The following is an 8531-nucleotide window of genomic DNA, read 5'->3' as shown; positions in this document are numbered from 1 at the left end:
GGATTGAGTCGGTAGATCCCAAAATAAATAGTGAGAAACTGTAATGATTAGTAATATTACAGATCTAAAGTGTATACCTTTTGAGTTATGAAATAGTGAATAATTTATGAAGATACCTGTTTCTACAACTGTTTAAGTAAATTCATTTTATAAGGAATGTGGATTAACCATTCTTCTCATTCAACAAATATCCAGGTGCCATTTTTTTGTTAAGCATTAATCTAATTTGATTATCAAAGCATTGCTTCTTGACAGTGAACTCAGTAACCTTTCAAAGGATAAAAAATTTGTAATTCTAAAATTGATATTCTAAGAAATATTCGCACTTTTACGACTACTGAAACCAAACCATGCTGTGGCCTTAACATGGTTTGTCGAAAAGTGATTTCAGATTTTTCGGTTTTGAAGGCAGGAGCAGGATCTTCGCTAAAACTGATATCTGTATAGATGGTTATATTTTCTTTACTTCTAAGTTACCACAATGATAATACCATGACGAGTAGGAGTAATTGTATTATTATTATTATTATTATTATGATATGATTATTATTATTATTATTATTATTATTATTATTATTATTATTATTAAATTTACTTTTGGAACGAACTGAAGGTAAAATTATGCTAACGAATTAACATAAGAAATATAACTTGGAATCCCAGTAACATAACTACATAATTTTAAGAGGTATGTATGTCATTATATAAGGAAAATAAAGACAAATAGTTATGTCCCATAAAAATATGAATTAGGTTTTGACTTTTAATTATCTGTTCACCTTTGAATTAAGTACATCACAAAGACAGGTATAAGAGGCGCTGAAAAACAGACTGTAAAGTTCAATGAATTTTTAGAAATAAAATATATATAAAAATTACTTCAATTATAACAATTCCAAGGCAAATGCCACATTACATTTTGTTAACTTACTTTTCATTTGGAATAAGAAAAACAAATGGACCCCGATTTTGAGAATTCAACAAACTGAATAAAAGAATGAGGTAGTGGGAGGCCGCACTTGATGCGAAGGATAGGTGTGGTTGAGTCACCCACAGAGCGTTCACTTCAGACCTTTGCTATTGCTGATGAACTACACGTCACACCGGACTCACCTGTCGACTGTTGAATGTAACTAACTTTTTTCTTTTATGTTTTAACTGTATCCAGAGCAACAGTCCGTCATTCTGGTATTCTACATCCTGTTTTGCTTTTACGCTTAAGCACCTCTTGCCTTGAGGAAGTGGGGCTCTTTGGCAAGATAGCTGTTCCACCGCTTGCCTATTCTGATATCTGGTATTGCAAACCTACCTATAACTCTCCAAATACCGGCATTTCCTCGCCCTCGGAAACATTGGTACTGTTACTTCAGAACTTATATCCACCTAAAATAATGCTTGTCCTTTGTTGCAGTATTCTTACGCAAATATTTCTCATAGAAATTCAAGTTCAAATATACCTGGAGAAGAAAAGACCTGCGCTGACATACGTTAGTCTTTTCCTTAAGAAATATTTTGTCGTTCAATGGTGAGGACTCACTGTTGTCCAAAGAGACCGAGCTACAAGTAATATTGTCGAAAGTTCTCTCGGGAAATTCAAGTCGACGTCTTTGATGTTTATTGGATTTTTTGGTTAATAGACAACAGGAAAGGTTACGAAGTTTCATCTCGCTGTTTTTAAGGAGCCCCCAGAAGTTAGTCGTAGAGTTCGGTAATTTTTCCTTTGCAGTGCGTCAATAATATCAGTGTGCCTCAAGTTTGTCTCAGCAGACAGGATAAAATTGAGTTTGTCCCTCCCATGGAGCATTTTAGCAATAAATGCCAATTGACTTATTTAATGTATTCTTTCTGGAACTACTTTTAACTAAGTATTTTCTTGTCAGATCACTAAGAAAGGAAACAAAAATTTTTAATAATATTTCAACTTTCTTATGAACAGTGAAAATATATATATATATATATATATATATATATATATATATATATATATATATATATATATATATATATATATATATATATATATATATATATATATATATATATATATACACAGTATATAGACTGTATATATATATATATGAGGTTATAAATCAGCCGTGTTTATTATCGTGACCATATTGTCTTTGTGGAGGTCCAAAACATCTACTGGTTATTTTCCCGTTACCATTGCTGACATTTACATCAACATGCCTCTTTCTCTCTCTCTCTCTCTCTCTCTCTCTCTCTCTCTCTCTCTCTCTCTCTCTCTCCATTTAATTTTTTGTTATTTATGGAAATATAACATAAAAAATAGCAAAAGCTTTTTATCTCTTTTAAAATTATTAAAGGACTAAAGTGATAGTCAGGATTCCCATTTGTATTACTAATAAGACTGTACATAAATAAGTTACCCTTGAAGAAAATATTGTCAATAACTCCATGGCATTTTAGGTTGTCAGCATTTGACAAATTGTTTAGGCCAGCCTTCTCTCTCTCTGATCATGCCAATGAAATGCCAATGGAAAAACAATAAAAAATATAGCTGAGGCCTCCTTTGTGATTAAATCTTACGTTATTTTTGAATTAGCAAAAGAAACATATTCTTTGACTGTTGGCATTTTGTTGCTCAATACACTGATAAGTCAGCAAAATTTCTTTTGATAAGGATGCAATTAGATCCAGTTGGAGGGTTACCTTTACGTACTCCCGTGAAAAAATAATCAAAAAATAATTTCCATTTATAGGAAATAAATCAGCCCTAAAAATGGGAAAAATAAAAATAGCTATTAGAAATGATTATAGTAAATCTATACAATATTTATTGATTAGCATCGACATGTGTTACTTTTTTGTTGCTGAATGTGGAACATGATGTGTCAGCCAGATTAGATTTACATAAGGATGTACAGGGGATATTTTTCGCTCAGTTAAGTGAACTGGTACTTCTTAATTTGAAAGCTTTTAACATGAGCATCGTAAAAGGACAAGGGATGGGTAACACTCCTTTACGAACCATTCTCTGGAATGTTTGAATGTTGGTTATGGCTACAATTTAATGGCGGCAGTTTAATGCCCGAGCAGCGTTAACGTAGTTCCTTAAAGTTTTACTCTGAACAAACACTTTCAATAAACAAAAACTTGTTGGCTGCCTTACTCGGGCCACAAATTTCATTTAAATCAGTCCACAGCAGCACAAACCTCAGAGCCACAGGCAGCCCTCATTAAGATTTAGCATTTATTAATTACACTATTTAAAAAAAGTAATGAACTAGAATAAAAACGAGGGATTTGTGGATTTTCCAGGAGAAATGAAACATTTCAGTGCTATATAAAGGTTGCACTGGAATTATATTTAAACCACAGTGAATAAAGTGCAATACTGTACTCTTTAATAACTTTAATCCAGCTTTAGTAGCAAAGAAAGAACAAACCATGGTTACTTATTGTACTTATTTAAAATCTGATTTAAAAAATGCATACGCCTTCTGCATTCAAGGGAACGGTGGACAGACAAAGGTTCATCTGCAATGTGAGCTCTTCTGGACTCTTGTGTATTGCTAGAATACACATACTGGAAAACTAATAACAAATGGGGCTTGTAAAATAAAAAAGAAAGCCGAATGGAAAGTGAGTAAATCATTGGTCTAATTGTTTATTAAAACTAAAAAAAGTAAAACATTGTGTGTTGCAGTCTGAAGATACCAAAATATGTAGGGTATATCGTCGGTAATCTTTGTCTAGAGACAATTTCTTTTTACCATGGCTGGAAGGGACATAGATACTATCTTGGTTCAACAGTGTCTTATAGCCTTATACGGTCGATCAAGCGTGGAGCCCTTCTCTGCTGCTTTCGCGTGCGAAAATTTCTGTAAAAGACAGGGAAATCGTCCATGTACTTTTAAAGGAGCTAATGGTCTCACTTGCCATTTATTTATACTTTTTCTTTTGGTAAACCAGCGTAACATTACGTGCCACTGAAACTATTGAACAATTGTATGCAGCCGATATTCCGCGAGTACAAATGATGTTATTAAACAATTATCACTAAAGAAGAAACGTATAGAAAGAAGCTTGAAAATGAGGAAGACATGTTTGGAAACTAGACCGAGCAACCCTAATGGGAATAAGCAGTTTTCCATTTAGACGCTCTCCAGAGTCCGTGGATATAATTGACTGTGGTAGGTAAACTTGGACTTCGCCACGAGAAAGTGCTTCAGTATACAGAGACCTGCGTGGCGCCTACGATTCGTCTAGAAGTTGTACAGGCTCGCTTGTTAAGCTGATACATATATTTTTTTTTTTTTGTACCAGGATTCTTGTCGGTGCATCTGTACTTGCAGGTAGTATTAGTTACGGTTTCTTGTGTTCTTTTAGTTTTGTTTAAGGCGTTTGCATATGCATGTTGGTGTTGAGATTCAGCAGGCAGTTTTGTGTAAAGAATTTTGTTGATTTACCGTTTTCTAAACGACATCGAATGTCGGTTGGTCATGTAATGGATGTTAGTCCTTTTTATCATTTTCATATTTTGACAATTTGAGTGTAATAAGTATGCAGTGCGATTATAGGGCCAAAGTTTTTCAAAATGTTATGTAATGATTTTAGTTGGATTTGGTAGGTGTAAAGATTTTGCCCACTTAATCGGGCATGTTTGTAATCGCAATGTAAATATTGCTTAGTTTATATTTGAAAATTATTCATGATTGTTACCTGATTTATTAAACTAGAAAGTTATTAAATGTTAACATTAAACGCAGTGTAAATGGTTACTTAGTTTACTGAGCAGAATGGATTTGCTGCAATCTAACAAGTGACCTAATTCCAGGTGAGTGCTCGAATCTTCGAGTACACGCTCTTCGAATCCTGCATGGGAGTTGGAGTAAATGAATCTTTAAAGAAGCTGGCATATACCTACAAAAAGTAAGAAACTTAAATTTCATACTTTTGGCATCTAGACTGCTTTTAATCTGTTTTGTCTAGCTTAAAAGTTAAAGTAACTGGAATAGATTTTAGATTCCCCCAATTTTTTTTCCTTTTAGGTTCTTTGATAAAGACTTAAGTTGGATTATTTTCCTTGTCTAAAATATTCGGAGTTTGTGTGTTGTGTGGTTTTACAATTTAAAATAAGGTAGTTTTTAACTTGCATTTATTAGATAAATATTTATTAGATTTAATGTTCTTTTGAAAACTTTTTAAATATAAAATATGGTAGATTTTCCAAATTGGTTTCAGCCTTTTATTAAGGTTGAGGGGTGACTTAAGGTTTGAGGGGGTGACTTAGGCTTGGCAGCAGGTTTGAGGGTGACTTTGGCAGGTTTGATTGACTTGGGCTTTGGCAGGTTTGAGGGGTGGCTTGTGGCAGGTTTGAGGGTGACTTGGGCTGGCAGGTTTGAGGGGTGACTTGGGCTTGTGGCAGGTTTGAGGGGGGTGACTTGGATAAATGGGCTTTGGCAGGTTTGAGGGGTGACTTAAAGGTTTGGAGGTGACTTGGGCTTGTGGCAGGTTTGAGGGTGACCACCTTTGTGGCAGGTTTGAGGGTGACTTGGGCTTGTGGCAGGTTTGAGGGGTGACTTGGGCTTGTGGCAGGTTTGAGGGGTGACTTGGGCTTGTGGCAGGTTTGAGGGGTGACCTGGACTTGTGGCAGGTTTGAGGGGTGACCTGGACTTGTGGCAGGTTTGAGGGGTGACTTACGTAGTCTTGGGTCTGCTTTGAGGGTGACTTCCGTAGTCTTGGGTCTGCTTTGAGGGTGACTTTAGACAAGGGGTGACTTACGTAGTCTTGGGTCTTGAGGGACTTGACTTTAGTCTTAGGCTTTGAGGGTTGACTTTAGTCTTTGGGTCTGCTTTTGAGGGGTGACTTACGTAGTCTTGGGTCTGCTTTGAGGGGTGACTTACGTAGTCTTGGGTCTGCTTTGAGGGGTGACTTACGTAGTCTTGGGTCTGCTTTGAGGGGTGACTTACGTAGTCTTGGGTCTGCTTTGAGGGTTGACTTACGTAGTCTTGGGTCTGCTTTGAGGGTTGACTTAGTCTTGGGTCTGCTTTGAGGGTTGACTTAGTCTTGGGTCTGCTTTGAGGGGTGACTTAGTCTTGGGGCATGTTTGAGGGGTGACTTACGTAGTTTTGGGTCTGCTTTGAGGGTTGACTTAGTCTTGGGGCATGTTTGAGGGACTTAGTCTTGGGGCATTTGAGGGGGTGACTTTAGTCTTGGGGCAGGTTTGAAGGGTGACTTAGTCCTGGGGCAGGTTTGAGGGGTGACTTAGTTTTGGGGCAGGTTTGAGGGTGACTTAGTTTTGGGGCAGGTTTGACTGACTTTAGTTTTGGGGCAGGTTTGAGGTTGACTTTTAGTCTTGGGGCAGGTTTGAGGGGGTGACTTAGTCGGGGCAGGTTTGAGGTTGAGTCTTGGGGCAGGTTTGAAGGGTGACTTAGTCTTTTCTTGGGGCAGGTTTGAAGGGTGACTTAGTCTTAGGGCAGGTTTGGTTTTGGGCAGGTTTGACTTGGGGCAGGTTTTTAGTTTTGGGGCAGGTTTGAGGATGACTTAGTTTTTTGGGGGCAGGTTTGAGGGTGACTTTGCAGGTTTGAGGGTGACTTAGTCTTGGGGCAGGTTTGAGGGGTGACTTAGTCTTGGGGCAGGTTTGAGGGGTGACTTAGTCTTGGGGCAGGTTTGAGGGGTGACTTAGTCTTGGGGCAGGTTTGAGGGGGTTTAGAGGTTTGAAGGGTGACTTAGTTGGGGCAGGTTTGAAGGGTGACTTAGTCCTGGGGCAGGTTTGAAGGGTGACTTAGTCCTGGGGCAGGTTTGAAGGGTGACTTAGTCCTGGGGCAGGTTTGAAGGGTGACTTAGTCCTGGGGCTTTGGGGCAGGTTTGAAGGGTGACTTAGTCAGCAGGTTTGAGAGTCTTGGGGCACTAAATAATATCTTAATTTTTTTGTGATATATTTGAGCTTTCTCTTTATTGGCTTGGGTATTTTTTGACTTTTATTGAGATTCCATGTAAAGTTTAAGCATGGGGAGTAGTGGAGGTACAAATACCTTGTGTTTGTATGCTTTACATGACTGGCGTAAGTGTGGAAAATGTGGATAAAGTAAATTATGCGTTACAAATAGACAAATTAGGTCTGGGTGACAAATTAGTTCTGGGTATTAAGTACGTGGTAAGTTGAAAGAATTTGTCAGGCAGCAGAAAGGGACTTTTTTTTTTTTTTTTATTAGTTGGGTTGAGTAGGCAGGTTTGTGAGCGAAGAATCTAAGCTCTCTCTCTCTCTCTCTCTCTCTCTCTCTCTCTCTCTCTCTCTCTCTCTCTCTCTCTCTCTCTCTCTCTCTCTCTCGGGATCAAGGGAACTCTTCTCCTATCAAGGCTTCCATGAAACTGGTTTTATCTGCAGTATTTTCATTGCAAAGAAGTATCCATGGATTACAGGTTAATGTTAAAAGGATTGCAGGTTAATGTTAAAATTAACTTAGTCAGTTAATATTGGGCTTCCAATTTTTCTCGTAATACTAATTCTAGCTTCAGAATTTTTTCGTACCCCATTTGCTGACTTTTAAGGCCTCTACATTGTTTTACTATAACATGGTTTCTTTGGCGTTACGATAACTATAACCGTAGCTCATCCGAAGTAGCTTCACTATACTGTACGCAACTTTAGCGTAGGATAAATGTTGATACTTGACTAGTTTTAGACCTACATTGGGAAATACCATATTTTCATTAATGCTGCTTGAGGGGTGGGGGGATGTAAGTTTTTTCCTACGCAAACTTTTATAGAACTTGAACTTTCAGCTAATTTTTTTCATAAACGTCATTTTAACAATAGGTAAGGCTTAAAATGTTAATTGATAGCTGAAATGAGCATTACTAGTTGCATTACTTTTAAAATTCCTTTGCATCCGAAATTTTAATTCATTTCCAACAGAAAATGAACTTAGGATTTGAGACATGATCAATTGGTTGTTGGGTATCTATAGATCCATACCTAAAGGGAGAAAATTGGGTGTCTATAGATCCATACCTAAACGGGGGAAAAATATCTTCAGTTAAGTATATGAACAATTCTGTAATTCATCTTTGCTATTCCCAACAGAGAACCTGCAGAGCCTTCGTAATATTGATTGTATGGGCATCAGTCAACTATTGTTCACGATATCTTGACTTGGTAATTTCGGCAAGTGGTAGTTTGCAGTTTCTATCTAAAATGACCCTTAAGATTCTTGCCTCACATGTGAGGGTAAAACTGGTTACCATGTAACTTCTGTGGAACTTTCGAATGATTTACTTTAAAGATTTGTGTACTGGAGAAAATACATAATCAAATTTACGCTTACATAACTTTGACTTTATATCCTGGGATTATTGTATCGGAACTGATGAGGTGGATTTGAGAATTTTTTTTTTGCCATCTCCTTGGGTAAGCTGCAGTGCATTATTCATACTGTCCAGATAGCACATGAATGACTGAATTAGCTACGCAAGTGTCTTGGTCTAATTTAATTAGAGGGCAGTGATGACCATAAACTGAGATTAGTAGTGTATCCTTAAGTTCTTGAGAACAAGGAGTTTGT

General features: G+C 37.2%; 1 long non-coding RNA gene across 1 annotated transcript; it reads left to right on the top strand.

The window, feature by feature from the left end:
• Window positions 1–4782: 4782 nt before the first annotated feature.
• Window positions 4783–8288, top strand: LOC136841281 (uncharacterized). The gene is made up of 2 exons (XR_010853871.1): window positions 4783–4896; window positions 8054–8288. It is a non-coding gene; the product is annotated as an uncharacterized lncRNA (long non-coding RNA).
• Window positions 8289–8531: the final 243 nt, after the last annotated feature.

The sequence above is a fragment of the Macrobrachium rosenbergii genome, chromosome 8 (assembly GCF_040412425.1).
Source record: "Macrobrachium rosenbergii isolate ZJJX-2024 chromosome 8, ASM4041242v1, whole genome shotgun sequence".
Lineage (NCBI taxonomy): Eukaryota > Metazoa > Arthropoda > Malacostraca > Decapoda > Palaemonidae > Macrobrachium > Macrobrachium rosenbergii.
Note: the sequence above shows the minus strand (reverse complement) of the source record. Positions and strands in the feature narration are given on the sequence as shown.